This window comes from Sceloporus undulatus, chromosome 4 (assembly GCF_019175285.1).
Source record: "Sceloporus undulatus isolate JIND9_A2432 ecotype Alabama chromosome 4, SceUnd_v1.1, whole genome shotgun sequence".
Classification (NCBI taxonomy): Eukaryota; Metazoa; Chordata; class Lepidosauria; order Squamata; family Phrynosomatidae; genus Sceloporus; species Sceloporus undulatus.
Window position 1 is genome coordinate 84942621 of NC_056525.1, and position 16142 is coordinate 84958762.

General features: G+C 40.1%; 1 long non-coding RNA gene across 1 annotated transcript in view; it reads right to left on the minus strand.

Moving 5' to 3' along the window:
* Positions 1–16142, minus strand: part of LOC121927783 — a 74930-nt gene that overhangs the window by 15358 nt on the left and 43430 nt on the right. The window contains exon 2 of the long non-coding RNA XR_006103336.1: positions 3520–3703. This is a non-coding gene — a long non-coding RNA (uncharacterized LOC121927783). The remainder of the gene's footprint in view (positions 1–3519; positions 3704–16142) is intronic.

Genomic DNA, 16142 nt, shown 5'->3' on the forward strand with positions numbered 1-16142 from the left:
ATTAACCATGGTTCCCAAGGCAATGATGCACACAAGATGGCCAGTGATCTTAAAGGAAAGTTAGATATAGAAATAAGTGATCTTAAAGGCAAGGTAGATTCACATGGCAGGAAATAGTCCGTTAGGTAACTCAGCACCTACAGTTGCTTTAAAATAGATAGCTAGCACCCTCGAGTTGTACTTGGAAATGGTAATCCAGTGGCAATGTACTGAGGTGAAGTTGAAAGCTTTCACAGCTGACACCCATAATTTTTGTGGGTTTGGTTTGGGGGGCTATGTGGCTATGTTCTGGAAGAGTTTATTCCTGACATTTAGCCAGCATCTGTGACTGGCATCTTTAGAGAATGCTGGCATAGAAGTGAGTTGAGTATATATACTGTGGATTCTGCACTAGCTCTAGTTTCCAAATTGTTTATAAGGGCAGCTTCACAATGAGTGCATGACAATAGTCCAGCTGAGATTTAATAATCAATGTAGATCCATTGCTAAGTCTGACCATGCAAAGACAAGGTGCAGCTGACACACAGACAAAAGCTGAGTTTAGATCCTTCCAAGCTACTGTTCAACAGGGAAGCAGAAAAACATGGTTGATAAATCTGCCGATACTTATTCTGGTCTATGAATGAAGAAATGGTTACTAGTGTACTATAGTAGAGGTAGGCAGAGGTATGGACATCATTATATGCTCTAGATAGGCATAAGGACTCTCCTTTCACAAATTGATGGTACCTGTAGCACTTATGATCACTGTGGCAGACCACCTCATATAAATGTAATGATTTTGTTGGTATGTGCCTTCAAATCAGCTCCAACATATAGTGACTCTATCATAGGGTTTTCTTGGCAAGATTTAGTCAAACAAGGTATACCATTGTCTTCATCTGAAGCTGAGAGAGCATGACTTGGCCAAGGCCACCCAATGGGTAACTATAGCTGAAAAGGGATTTGAACCCTCATCTCTGGAAATCCTAATTCAGCACTCACCCCCCCACACCCCCCCCCCCCGCTATTTAATAACAACTGGATACAGAGTTGGATGCAGCTGTAAAACTATACAATAAGTTACAATTGTATTGAGGAAAACAATTTTTCATTCACTTAACTGAAGCCCAAGCCAGTGGTGCATCCTTTTAATTCAGGAGAGTCCCAAATTCAAACCTATCCAAGTGGGACTGTTAAAGCCCACAGTATGAAACTCTGGAGAGCCTTTGGCCCAGTATATATGGGCCCTTTGCAATGCCCTCATCATGTGCTAGGGTTGCTTGGGGGCGGAGTGCCACACGTGCCACAACCCTAGCATGTGATGAAGGTGTAACAGTGGCAGTGTCCTGTATACATAGGTGCCACCATTTTTACGTAAGTGCTGTGCGGCATCCACACGCTGCCACATGGTGCTTACGTACCAGTGTGCCAGTGGTACACTCGTTACATTGCCATCACAGATTTAGAAGAACCCGCTTTTCACTGGTTCTTTTTCCTCCAGTGGGAAGCCACATGGTTTGGTGGCTGCAGCTTCCCTCCAGTGGAAAAACAGGCGCCCGGAGTCCGCCCTTTTTGTGCGGTCTGTCCCGCGCCTTTACTAACCATTGTATAAGCAGAATTAAGGCAGATCAGTACTTCCTAGACTTTTGTCCTTAAAACAATATGGGATACAATTCTCCAAATTTCTTTTCACTACATATAAAAAAGCTTCCAACTGTTCTGATTTGGCAGGGACATTTCCAATTAATCATCTGTCAATCCAGTTTTCCAGCTGCATTGAAAATGTCCTAGTTTCATAGGATAATAGAGTTGGAAGAGACCACAAGGGCCATTAAGACTACCCTGGCACTTAAACAGGTTGTTGTTGTTGTGTGCCTTCACGTAGTTTCAGACTTATGGTACCTCTAAGGTGAACCTATCATGGAGTTTTTTTGGGAAAAAATGTTCAGTAGAGGTTTGCCATTGCCATCCCCTGTGGCTGAGAGTGTGTGACTTTCCCAAGGTTATGCTGTGGGTTTTATGGACAGCATATGGTTTCCAAAACCATAGTCCAATACTGAAACTACTTACTAAGAAGCCTGCAAACATTTCCTTAAATTTTCTTATCAGCACAATAGATCACCGTAGGAAAATTGCAAACCTCTAGATGTTGGATTTCAACCCTCATCAATCCTAGCAAATAAAGCAAATAATAAGAAATGCTGGTGGTTGTATTCCAACAATAGTAAGTCTCATCTCTTAACTAGGTGAATACTAAAAACCTATATATTATTTGGTAGAGTTATCCTTCATAAATAAATAATCTTTGTGTAACTAAAATAACTGACAACAAGGATCTGAAGCTGCATCTGCTCTGCAGAAATAATGCAGTTTGACACCATTTTAACTGCCAGGCTCCATCCTATGGATTCCTGTGATTTATAGTTTGTTGTAGCACCATAAATCTCCAGCAGAGAAGGCTAAATATCTCACAGAAATATAAATACCAGAATTCCCTAGCCATCCATAGCAATTAAACTGCATTATTTCTGCAATGTAAAGGGAGCCTGAGATAGCAACATGAAACTGCAGTTTGATCTATTTATTGTTATTATTTAAAGGCAATTTTTCCTTAAAACAGTAGATCACCATGACTAGCAATTGTAGCCTGATAATCCAGCTCATAACCAATTAGAAATGTCAGTCATGTTGTTAACACTCAGATTGTCATGAACTTAGCAGCAGCTTTATGTGTGTTTCTAAATCCAATTTAGACTCAAAATATGTTTTATTAGCTGCAGACAAGAATATTTAAATTCAAAATATTTTTTTTAAAAAAGTTTCATCTTTTGAAATGGCAAATGGCCATATTCAAGCCACATGTTGGCTACTTGGCTTCCTCCCTCCCCTTTCTCTTGTTCAAAGCCTGCTCACAAAAAAAGGAGAAAGTTGACACGTCTCAGTACAAACCTTTCTCTGTTTCTTGAGAAAACAACAATAAAACACCCTTTGCCTTTTATCCACATCTGGTTGCAGCAGAAACAGTGACCCGTAGAATTCAAAATTTCATACTTCACTGCTGCAGGCTAGCATCCAGAGGTTATTCTTGCCCATGTTTATTAAAGATCGAGCCCTGTCAGTTGGAGAAGTGCTTATTGAGAAAACACATGGAGTTCCTGTTTCCAAAAATCATGGAATTAGGCAATGATAAGAGGCTCCCCCACCCCAGCTTATCCCCAGTGGATGCCTGAAAGGTTTAATGAAGAATAGCTGCTTGGTTAAATGCCAAACAAAAGTAAACAATATTAGGCTGTAATCCTGGATACCCTTACCTGACAGCAAAGCTGATTGAATTTAAAGAAACTTGCTTTTGAGTAGACATGGAGATCGTTATGCTGCCAATTAATTTCTGCTAAACATTGCTTTCAATATCCCCCCTCCTCTATAAAAAATCTTGTTCAATTTTCTGTGAAAGAATTTGGTTGTAGGAGAGTTTAAATCAGGGGAGAAGAAAGAAAAAATTGTGAAATTCTCATGGATGCGGTGGTGGGTACTTACATGACCCCTAAATGGTTGAGGGCTGTTTGTCAGTCTCCTGCCTTTCATTGTACATTCCTCTCTCCAGTGGTCCGTGGCCACCCCAGCTTCCCACACTTCATTTCAAGCCCTGGGGAACACACCAGGAGGTAACTTCTTTCTCACAGGGCTTTTTAGAGATCAGGAAATGTGGCCTGTCAGGAAGCTGCAGAGTGATGGAGAGATGTGTAGTAGAAAGAAAGAAGTACACAGTCACCTTTGGTCATAGTGATAAGGTAAATTCTACACCACCAAAAGACATTCAAAAGAATTAGGCAGAAAAACAGAAGGTATTTTCATGGAGAGGGAAATACTCAAAAGGGACTCTGGAGGCCAGAGTTCGAATCCCTCCTGAGCCATGAAATCCGCTGGGTGACCTTGGTCAAGTCACATTCTCTTAGCCCCAGAGGATGGTAATGGCAAACTCCCTCTGAAGAAACTTGGCAAAACCACCAACATCACTCCATAATAGGTTTGCCATAAGTCAGAAACCATTTGAAGGCACACAGCCATCAAGACAAATCTCTTCCAGCAGGCCTTTCCTGAATAAAAGTGCCCAGCCGCAGAATGATCAACCCTCACATCATGTATTAGCCCACCACTCTGCCCTCATTGTATTTTTATTGTTATATTTTAAAAAATATTAATAGATATTTTAAATTTTAAATTTTAATTGTATCATGTTTAATCTTGTTTTAAGGGGAGAATTTGAAACATAATACTGAATGTAGATATTTTAATGTGTTGTGAGCTGCTTTGAATGTCTTGTCACAGAAAAGCCAGATAAAAATAAAAGTTTTATTTATTATAACAACAGCAACAACAAATTGGATCCCACTTGGTCTTGAAGGATAACCATGGTCAGCACTGGGTATACTTGGATGGGAGACTGCCAAGCAATACCAGGTGCTATAGGCAATATTTCAGAAGAAGAAACGAGCAAAACCACCTCTGATTATTGCTTGCCTAAGAACACCCTGTGAAAATCATGGGGTCAATAGAAGGCAACACACACACACACCAGAGCATCCTCTCTCATGTTCCTTTACCTCCATGGACTTGCGATAATAGAAGTTGTATACCAATACATCTGGAGGTCACCAGGTTGGGGAAGGCTTCCCTAGAACTGGAGGATTGTGTGTGCAGTTTACAAAATTAAGTACATCAAGGAACTAGACAACTAAAAACAATCACAGTGTACTAATAACATATGGGCAATTTGCAAACCATTAAATTACAGAACAGGGAACAAAACAGCAGAATAATGAATAATGATCAGAGTTCTGTTACTGGAAGGGCACCAGGTAAGCAGGAACCTTGATGGCTTCTTTACAGAGGTAGCTTATGTTGACTGTTTATCTCCACGGGTGGATATTTCTTTCCACACCCAGAAAGGGCGATCGGGGGGGGGGGGGATCCTGTGTCCCCTAGGATATGCTACTAGTACCATAGGATTTTAGCTTAAGACATGTGGCTGAATTGTACACACTGAAACACATCCATACACACAATCATAAACATTCAACCTCAGATAACACAGATAAATAGCACTAGGTCCTGTCCAGTGATATAATGGTAAATTTTGCCATGTCTGCTTGACCCCATAGACTATGTCCATAGTCCTTGCTATTCAAGAAGTCATGAAGCTTTAATCCATCAAGCCCTTGATCCATTATGCCACTAGTGCTTTCTAAGAAGGCCAGCAGTGAGACTACCATCTAACAGGTAGTTCTGGCCTTACCCCCAAAAGCCAAAACTAGTACTGTAATTCAGATAAAAGAAATATAAATAATGTGGTAAACTCACAAACTAAGTAAACCACAGAATTCTACAAATTCCTGGCATCTCTCTATTCTTTGCAGTTTGGTCCCCACAAATCTTAAATAAACTGCTTTTCCATATATTTCTTATTTACAGTATTAACTCCCTAATAAACTAGACAACATCTTGCTATTATCAAAAAAAGAAGAGTTCCATCTCAGAACAGTAGCTTCATGTATATGAATTATTATGAATGGCAGTCCTGTACACAGTGGAACTATTCTTCTCCTATTTGAATATGTTCCTTGATGAGCCAAAATGGCTTCATCAAACAATGGAAGCAAGTGAGCTTCACTAATACTCCCTAGGAAATTATTCAGACAACTCGATCCATTTAGAGGAGAGTGAGAGAGTGAAATAAAAAGAAAAGACAGCTTCTTTTCTATTTATCCCTGAATTCCCACATTACATTTGTTATTAGTTCAGTTCATAGTTTGCTGAAAAACATATTGAGTTTTTTTAAAAATATATATATATGGCCAGCCATCAAATTTATGTAATATTTGTCTCTCTTAAAAGCACTTTTGAAATCATGGCAGTACACAGGGTTTTCCACTGTAATGTACTGAATGTAAACACCAAACGTGAATGGCGTCAATATATTTTGTAACTGATACTTTTTATCTAGAGTTTGAAACATCTGGAATTGAAAAATGTGTATTTTGATATTCCATTGCATGCTATTTATCTTCATGATATCAAAGCAGTACATAGTTGAAAATATTTTTCTCAGGTCTGAAATATAGGCAAGGTTGGAGAACCTGTGACCATTCAGATGTTGTTGCAGTGCTGCTGCAGGGCTAGCAGAATCACCTCTTTGTTTTCCATGCCTAAGAAAGCCCTATAAAATTCATGGAGTTGCCATAAGCCGGCAGGTGATTTGAAAGCACTATACTCTGCGCACACACATGAGTAGAATCTCCACTCTGTCAAAAGAACTTACATAAGTGTTGACTTGCCAAGTTTCCATCAATTGACTGAGTCTACTCTGGCTAATTTAGGACTTGGTAGGCATGAAAAATTGCTGAGCATACAAATGATTCCTGTCCTGGCTACAGACCAGCACTGTGGTGTTCCCAGCACAACCAAATCAGGTTAGCCAGCATGACCCAGATATTGTGTATCTCAAAATGATGCATTCCAAAACAATGGCATCTTCTTCATGAAAATTTAGTTAATTTTTTTTAAAATAGTTCTTTGATTACACATTCATTTCTTGGAAAAATTAGTAATGAATCATCTTTGCTCTTTTCTCCATCTTTTTTATTGTTGGACTAAGAAACATAGTTGACTAACATTAACTATTAGTTCTCTTAAGTGAATTAATTAAGTGCTTCACTCCAGGGAACAAAAAAAAAAAATAAGGACAAAAATGCATGAGGCACTATGAATTGATTGCACAAGCTGTCCTGCAGTTTAACACAGATAAACTCTCTTTTGAGGCCAGATATTATAAACCAGTGCATTTTATTCTTTCTTTTGGGTTTTTGGTTCGTTTGTTTTTTTAGTCTTTGGGCTGATTAAAAAGATGCTTTACTGAAAAATGGCTCTGTGTGTGTGCTCATGTGCACTAGAATGCAGTCACTTCCACAACCATCCCTTAACTACCAGGAGATTATCGCATGGGAGGAAAGCATCCTTCTTCCATGCCTAATTTGTGTTATTAGCGCAATCGGGGGGGAAATGATCACACTTCCACATGCTTTTCCTGTTCTTCTCCTGTCGATAAGCAGTAATGGACATGTCATTTGGTATTAACAGAAACTCATGTTAACACCCAATGACAGATCCATTGCCGTTTACAGATCGTAGAAGAATGGGATAAGCAAGAAAGATGTTATAATCTTCCCCTCAATCGCAATAATAACACAAATAAAGCAAGGGAGAGGAACACTTTCCTTTCCTGTGTGATAATCTCTGTCAATATAGGAGCCATTTCTCAATAGATTTTTATTTCAGCTAACCTATAACAAGTCCAAACTGATCCCCTCTAAATACTCTTAAACTTTAAAAGAAGAAATCTACTCTGGTCCTTTACAACCACCTTTTCAGTGCATCTCAAGATGTGGACTGAAATCCACAAAAGTGCATACTAAAATAAATCTGTCATAAAGGTGCTGCTAGATTCCTTCCCCTACGTCTTTTTTATGCTAAGATAGATTGAGGGGCTCGACAGACAAAAAGTGGCTCCTTTTTTGCTCCATCAAAAGAGGGCCATAGCCGCATTGCCGTGGCTATATAGCGCTCCTTCAGGGCTGCATCATATGGACACAATGCCGTGGAGCAGCACGTGGCATCATGGCACCCTGGGGCAGAGACAGGGTATGCGTCCTTTGGACATGACATCCTGACTCCAGCCTTAATGGCCAGTCTGAAGAAGACCTAACACAAAAATCTTTCTGAAAAAAATACAGTCTTGCATTAGTAGTTTGTCAAAGATACATTGTGGGACAGGAAATGAATACAAAAGGGCAGTCCAAGGTCTCCTACCTCCTGCCTCAGGAAGTAAATTACTGCTCTCCCTACATACATAGTGTGGTACCTCTCCCCCCTGTCTACCACCAGAAGAAGAGCATATGGTAGCAGTCATATCTACCCCCTCCTAAGCCCTAGATGTAAGAAGAAGAGATGGCATCACTCGCCCCCTCCCAGAGAATGAAGGGACAACAGAAGCAGACATGCCCACTTCCTTCTAAGGGGTTATTCACACAATGAAAATAATCCAGGATGAATTTGGGATGAATCTTTGTTGTTCACAAGCATCCCAAATGCACTCAATTGGGGGGGGGGGGTGGGGGGGGGGGGGGCTGGCCAAAAAAACCCACTTAGTCTGGGATAATAGATATTGGACTTTTCCCTGAGTTTTTACAAAAGATTTGCACTGTGGGCTGTATGAACAATGATGCGAAGAGACCTGAATAGAAAGGGATGCCAAACACCCCCCTCTGTCTGGCTAAGGGGTGCCGGTGGATGCAGGGACAAGGGAAGGGTACCCAAACAGATGAGCAACAGAACCCGCAGAAATGTGGAGTGATGCAGTTCCCAGAAAGATGCCATTCCATGGTGTGAATAAGAAACCCGGAATGCATCAGTAAACAGTCCCCACACCAGCCCAAGAAGGAGTAGTATCCAGAGATGCTCACTCTCTTCTTCTTCGTTGTCTTCTATTTATTTATATGCCATGCTTTTCTCAGAACTGGGACCCAGACCAGCTCACATTAAAAGAACAATTCAGTTAAAACATAGAAAAGTGATACATTAAAACAGAATTAGATTGTTACAATATCAAAATAGATTCCTTTTTAAAAGAATAAAAATATACTCATCCCTCCACATTCACTGGGGTTGGGGGCACAGGACCCCTTAATGTAGAAAAACCATATATAACAAAAATACTGTTTTTACCTGAAAGAATACCTCTCTAGGAATCTCTAGGTCTTGCAGCACAACTCTGTGGTCAACAACTGCCAGACATTGACCATAGAATTGCGCTGGAGGAGCTACAAATGCCTAGTGGAGTGTTCTTTCTAGGAATCTCTAGGTCTTTCAGTGTGACTTTTGGTTAAAGTTGACCATAGAGTTGTGCTGGACAACCTATAAGCTTATCGCAAAGGCCCTAGAAAGGGCCTGTCGTGTTACCAAAAGGGGCATGATGAGAACGGAAGGCTGCATAGAACGCATCTTACCGTACAGGAGAACGCCACCACCAGCAAAAGTTCCCTTCACATTCTGGATGCATCCAAGAGAGTGTGGTTTTCAGGAACAGTTTAGAAGCATTCCCGAAAATCGCCCCCTCTGGGACACATCCTGGACATGATGGAAACTTCCAGCAGTGACGGCGGTGTTCTCCTGTGCGGTAAGATGCATTGTATGCTGCCTCCCATTCTCATCATGCCCCTTTTGGTAATGCTACAGGCCCGTTCTAGGGCCTGTATGATAAGCTTACTAGATATTCCTAGAGAGAGCATATTAATAAAATCCATGAATAATCAAATCCACAAAAGTCAAAGCTGCAAATGTGGAGGGACGAGTGTACAGCTAAAAAAATAAAATTTTAAAACACAATGATACAACACCCTAAGCTGGTCCATTAAAAACATTCAAGCCTACCTCCATAAGAAGGTTTTACCCTGCTGGTGGAAGGCCAATAAGGAGGGAGCCATTCTGGTTTTCCTGGGCAGGGAGTTCCACAGTCTTTCATGCCACAGAACATGAAAGAGGAGGACATGGTGGCATTAGCCTCACCCCTAACAGCCCACAGAGGAGGATAAGGATAAGATGATTCTACACCACACACACACACACGGCAGCATCCGCATTGCAGAAATAATCCAGTTTGACACCACTTTAACTGCCATGGTTCAATGCTATTGAATTCTGGAAAGTGTAGTTTTGTGGGACGTTTTACTTTCTTTGTCAGAGTGCTCTGGTATCACAGCAAACTACAGTTCATGGAACTCCATAGCACTGAGCCATGGCAGTTAAAGTTATGTCAAACTGGATTATTTCTGCAGTGCAGATAAAGCCCAAGAAGACAATACTACCATGATCCCTTCTAGGACCCATACTGGGTAAAAAAAAAAAAGATGTTGTTTATTTTGTTCTGCATACTCAGAGGACACCTGAGATGCACAGGAGCATATTTGTAAGGTGGAAGGGGGAAAAAAAATTAAGTATAAAGGGTTTATGGTCAGTGACTTCCCAGATGTACATAAAGCTGAGGGCAGGAGAGCCACAAAATATTGAAGGTGCCCATTGTGGGGACAAAATAGAGATACACTGCAATTTTGTGGTCATGTTTTGCCAAGATTTGCTAGTTTCCTTTCCTAGTTTCCTTGGAGATTGTCTCTAAATGCAAAAAGGTGGAGAATATAAACAGGATTTAAAAGAAGAAGAACATATGGAGGAAATAGGCCTGGTTGTTCACCTAATAATAATAATAATAAAGTTTATAGCACCTAGATGCTGGGATTAGAATGAGGGGGGAAGTGTTAAGTGAGATGAAGTACCCTCTTCCCATGAAGCATGATCAGTTTTCAGATGGGGAGAACTTTTTGCCTTCTCTTCTTCAGAAATTAGAGACAGAATCCTTTAGGATCCTCCAACACCACCACAATAGTCCGACCAGGGCTTATAGGAGGGGAGAAGCTGGTACAAGTTCCTGAGGTCCAGTATCCAGAAGGGGACCCAAGGTCTGGCTCATTTGCCTATATTTTTGCCAATTACCCAGGCAACCTGCAGTCACCCACCACCAGGCCCTATCCATCACATGGATCTGCTGATGACCAAGTGGGGAGGAACCCTCAAAAATATATCAGTGGGGTTCAATCCCACTCTCTTCAACTGAACTCCCAGCTTGAATACAACCAGCTGATTCTGATAACCAAGTTTATAAAGCTCTTGCAGTCAAACCAATGCAGCAGCAAGAGCTTCTTAAGTGGAAGAACTAGGAATTGTTCAATCATCTGAGTAGCACCCAACTCTCTGGAGCATGACCTTCTGAGTTGGTACTTACTTTTGGAGCTTTGATCTTCTGATCTGTGATGACTAACCTCCACCCTCTCTGTTGTGATACCTGTTTCATCTGGTCCTTTGTGCATCATCTGCTAGATCCAATGAATGATTTCCAGGTTGTATAAAACCATGTTTATTGCATATTATGACTTTTATGGATTTCCATGCTGACTGGAATATCCTGTAACCAACTTAGGTTTATTATCCTTCTGGTCCTCATCCACCCACATTGGAATTGGCCCAAAAAGGATTAGACCTGAGAAATGAAGAAGAGGAGCTGATGAAAGTGTCACTACCTATCTCAAACAAGAGTGAAAACGTTTATTTTGTGGAGGAGGGGCTGTTTACTCCCTTTTCTTTCCTTCTTCACATTGTAGGTGGTACAGATAAGGTTTAAGAGGGAGGGAGATTCCATGCAAGGTGCAAGGGAGAAAACTGATTAGAGAGGTCCAAAGAAAGTGTTTGTTGGCATCAACAGATAGGACAAGGAGGTGGTTTCTTTGGCATCTGATTGGTCACCTGAAAAGGGCTGTGCATTAGGCTTAAATAGGGATTTTTCAAAGGAGAAGATCTGAGCACAAAACAAGATGTACAAATTATTAGGCATTGGGGGAAATCCCCAGTTTACTGTGTAATTCCTCCTACCTGCTGCTCCCCACTGATATCAGGTTGAGGCATTTGATAAGGAAATCCTCATGAATTCTCCCTTTCCTGTTATAACCTAATCAATATTTTATGAGCTTATAAATCATCAAGTACATGTTCCAGAACCTTCCTTGATCTGTTACTATCTCCTGATATTTGAATGTATTGCATTCCCATGAATGCAACTTAGCATATTTGGAGCCTATAACAGTGTTAGGAAAAGGTAGATCTAGGACAGGAAACTTATAGCTTTACTGATGTTGTTAGACTCACACTCACCAGCACTAACTAGAACACTTGATGAATAGGGATGATGGCGAGCTACGGGTCCCCCTCCCCAATGTTACTTAGAAGGAGCTTAAACAGTAAATTCTACCACAGCAACAATCCATTGGGACACATTTTAACAACTGCACATTAATAAGGACTTAATCATACAATCCTTGAAATTCAGAAGACAGAAATAATACTTTTTTTGCCTCAGTTTCCCCCCAAAAGAAAAACAGTACTTTAATAGTGAAAATATGAAAAATGATGCAGTAATGGGACTGAAGCACAGAATCGGTAAAGATGTAATAAATGAATACCAAGCGATTCTACATGAATTTAAGTCTCCAAGATGGATGAATCCCATCTAAAAATGCTAAAGGAACTTATAAATATATTCTCAGAGCCATTGTCAATCATGTTTCAGATATCTTGGAGGAGAGGAAAGATCTGAGTAGGCTGGAGGAGGGTTTCTCTTTTTCTCATACAGTAGATTGTTATTCTTACAGCCCACCCTCCCTATCAATGGACTTGCCATTCACAGATTTTGCTTAATGGTGGCATGTGCACATGGCTGCACTAGCTGGGACATGGGCGCACCATGCCGCGCTGCCATTAATTTTAATGGGACTTGAGCTTGCACAGATTTTGGTATCTGCAGGTAGTGGGTGTCCAGAATAGATCCCCCACAGATATGGAGGTCCAACTCTATTACTATTCATTTATATCCTGCTTGTCTCACACTAATGGGACTCAAAGTGGCAAATAGCATATTTAAAAACAATGCAGACTGAAACCTATACACATTAATAAAAGTATAAATATAAGAGTTATTTTTAAAAGAATTAAACAATTGATAAAGTTAAAACAGTAAACATTAAAAATATTAAAATTCATTAAAAGACTAGATTGAAACCTTAAAGCCTGTACCACACAGCATTAAAACCACATCCCAGGTAGTTTATACAAGCTTGACAGCATAAAAATGTTTTGATTTGCTGATGGAAGGACATCAAGGAGAGGGACATCCTGACCTCCCTACAGGGAGATTTCCAAAGTTTGGGAGCAGCCAGCAAGAAGCCCCTCTCTCTTGTTACCACCAAAAAAGTGTAAGAAAATAGTGCCTCTCTAGACAATTTTAGAGCTTTAATGGGCTCATAAAGGGAGATATTACAAGCTTGAAAGATCTGAAGAGTTCTGTGGATGCAGTATATCTTGATTTCAGTAAGTATATCTTGATTTCATTATATTCTTGGACAGTCTTAGCATTAAATGGATTTGTACTTGGTTGATGGACTGAACCAATAAGAGTGCTTACCAATTGTTCCTTTTCATACTGGAGAGAAGAGACTAATGGGCTCTCCCAGGATTTTGTCCTGGGTCTTGTGTTTTTCAACATCTTTATAAATGACTTGGATAATGGCATGCTTATCAAATCTGCAGATGACACCAAATTAGGACGGTGGCTGGATGGCAGCTAATAACCAGGAGGACTGAATCATAACTCAAAATGACCTTGACAGATTGAAGAGTTTGACCAAAACTAACAAAATGAATTTCAATAGCTATAGATACAATATTTAGGATAAGAAAATGAACAAATATAGGATGGGTGACACCTGGCATGAAAGTAATACACATGAAAAGGATCTAGGGGTCTTAGTAGAATGCAGGCTGAATGTGCAATTCAGCAGCCTCACCTCCCCAAAAAAGTACAATTTTGGGTTGTGTGAATAGGAGTATAGTATCCAGAGTGAAGGAAGTACAGTGGAGCCTTGTTATACGCTGGGGTTTGGTTCCAAGATCCCCCGTGTATAACAAAATCCGTGTATGCTCAAGTCCCATTAAATATAATGACATAGCAAAATGGTGTCCCTTATAAAAAATGGAAAATCAAGGTAAATTTATACTTTTTTGGAACATTTTCAAACCGTGTATGCTTGAATCCGTGTATAAAAAATCTGTGTATAAGAAGGGTCGACTGTACAAGTGCCACTGTATTCTGCTTTGATCAGACTTCATTTTATCTGTACTTCTGTATCCAATTCTGGGCAACATAGTTCAAGAAGGATATCAGCAACCTGGAATGTGTTCAGAGAGGGCAACCAAGATTATCAAAGATCTGGGAACCAAGGCCTGTAAGGAATGATTCAGAGAGCTGAGTATGTTTAGCTTGAAGAAGGTAAGACTGAAAGGTAACATGACAGATAGATTTAAATATATGAAGAGATGTTGTGTAGAAGATGGAGCAATCTTATTTTTCTGCTGTTCCAGAAATGAGAACACAATCCAATTGATTCATATTATAATCAGATTAAACATTAGGAAGAATTTGTTTATCTTAGAGCTGTTAAACAGTGGAATAGATTGCCTCAGATGTTGGTAGACTCTCCTTCTTTAGATACCATTTTAAAAAGGTTGGATAGCCATATCTCAGGAGTGCTTTAGTGGTCTATTCCTGCATCACAGAGGGATTGGGCTACATGACCCTTGCATTCCTTTCCAACTTGATGGTTCTACATTTATCTGAAGCAGCATCAGCATGTTGCTTTTTTTCATAACACCACATTCTGGGTAAAACTGGATGGAGACAACAATGCACAGAAGAGGGGAAGATTAACCCTTCCCTCCCCAGCTCTGATCTTTCCCTATTTGGCAAACTGTGCTTTCCAAATAGACTTTTGATCTTGATCTGGAACATATCCAATCCCACACATTGATTTCATTTCAAGCAATATTTATGAAGTAATTTGTTTGGTTTCTGTTGTGGGTTTAAGGCAATTTCTGAGGTGGTCAGCAGAACAGTGTAATTTGTACCACAAGCCAGGAGCTGGTGACATACCATTTGTTTTTCTTTTCTTAAAAAAGGTAAGTAATTTAAAATGGTGATTCTAGCTAAACTGGAAAATACAGAGTTACTTTTAAAAAATGAAATTGTAATGACAACTATCAACATTTTAGGGCTCTTAGATGACGAATCGTAAAGAATTACTTTTAAAAGTGAGATGTAATCAAATACCCATTTTGTTGTTGCCTTGTTAAACAACCTTGATGTTTATATATTTTATCCCATTATTGTTTGTTTGCTTGCTTGTTTATGTATCTGCAGTGCATGCGCAGTGGGCAAGTGGCTGATCTTATTAGCGTCAATGGTACTGGAGGGCAGCAGTAAACATCCAGTTTGGCACACTGTGCCAGGTCAGAGGTGATGGGGAGGAACATTATAAGCTTATAAGCATGCTCTGCCTCACTCAACTCACCTTTGTGCCACTGGCACTCAACTCACCTAACCAGCCCCAGTTTAATGTAAGGTTTGCAGGCCACGCTTCTCCTTTTTCTAGTTTTTTACCCTCCCTATCCTACACTACAGCTAGAATCATATGTAATATGGACACTGGGTATGATTTTTAACTAAGTGGTCACTTGATAGATAGTAGGGAGATAAATTTATTAGGAAACACCATTAGGCACCCATTTGGCGAAGGGGAGGTCTCTGGATAGTTGCAGAGAATAAGCCATTAACATTTCTAAGCAATCTAACAAATGAAGATAGTTATTAGGTGCGAGCTTTCACCCTGAGTTTGCTATTCCTAATGTTGAAGACCAAAGGCTCAGAGCCAAATCCTGACATCTCACAGCTCCACCTGACCGAGAATATGTGAGCAGTGACCATGTTGGGGATGGGGGAAATATCTGTACTTCTTGCTCCTGGGCACTAAACTATACTTTTGACCAGTACTGAAGAGAAGGGGCAAAGAGGGACAAAATTCCCAAGGCCCTAACATTTGCTGAGCCTGGGCCTTTGGGGGGCCAAACAATGAAAATACAAAGAACACATTACAAAATTTTGGTATCAGGACAACCTGGAGAGAAGCTATAATATCTCTTGCTTTATTTAGGCACTAGGCATACCCATTGTTGTTGTTAATTGATGCCAGTCAATTTCAACTAATGGTGAACCTATAAATGAGAGACCCCCATTACACTAATACATGGTGAACCTTTAAATGAGAGTCCCCCCATTATACTAATACCTGTCTTAAGGTTTGTATATGATTTTTCATTTTTGCTTAGATATGAGAACAGTAATGTTTTAGATAGATAGATAGATAGAATATTCCCTTCTCATAAATGTTTTTCCTTTGTTTTCGGTCTTTTTCACCCTAAGTAAACCAGCGTCACTTAAAGTTTGTTAAAAGAAACTGTTAACATTTGGTTTTTAGGAGGGGGCTGATCATGCATCTTGCTGCAGACCCCAGTGCCAGTTTCCCCTGTTGATAGCTCTGGAAAGTGAAGCCCTTTCTTTCTTTCTTTCTTTCTTTCTTTCTTTCTTTCTTTCTTTCTTTCTTTCTTTCTTT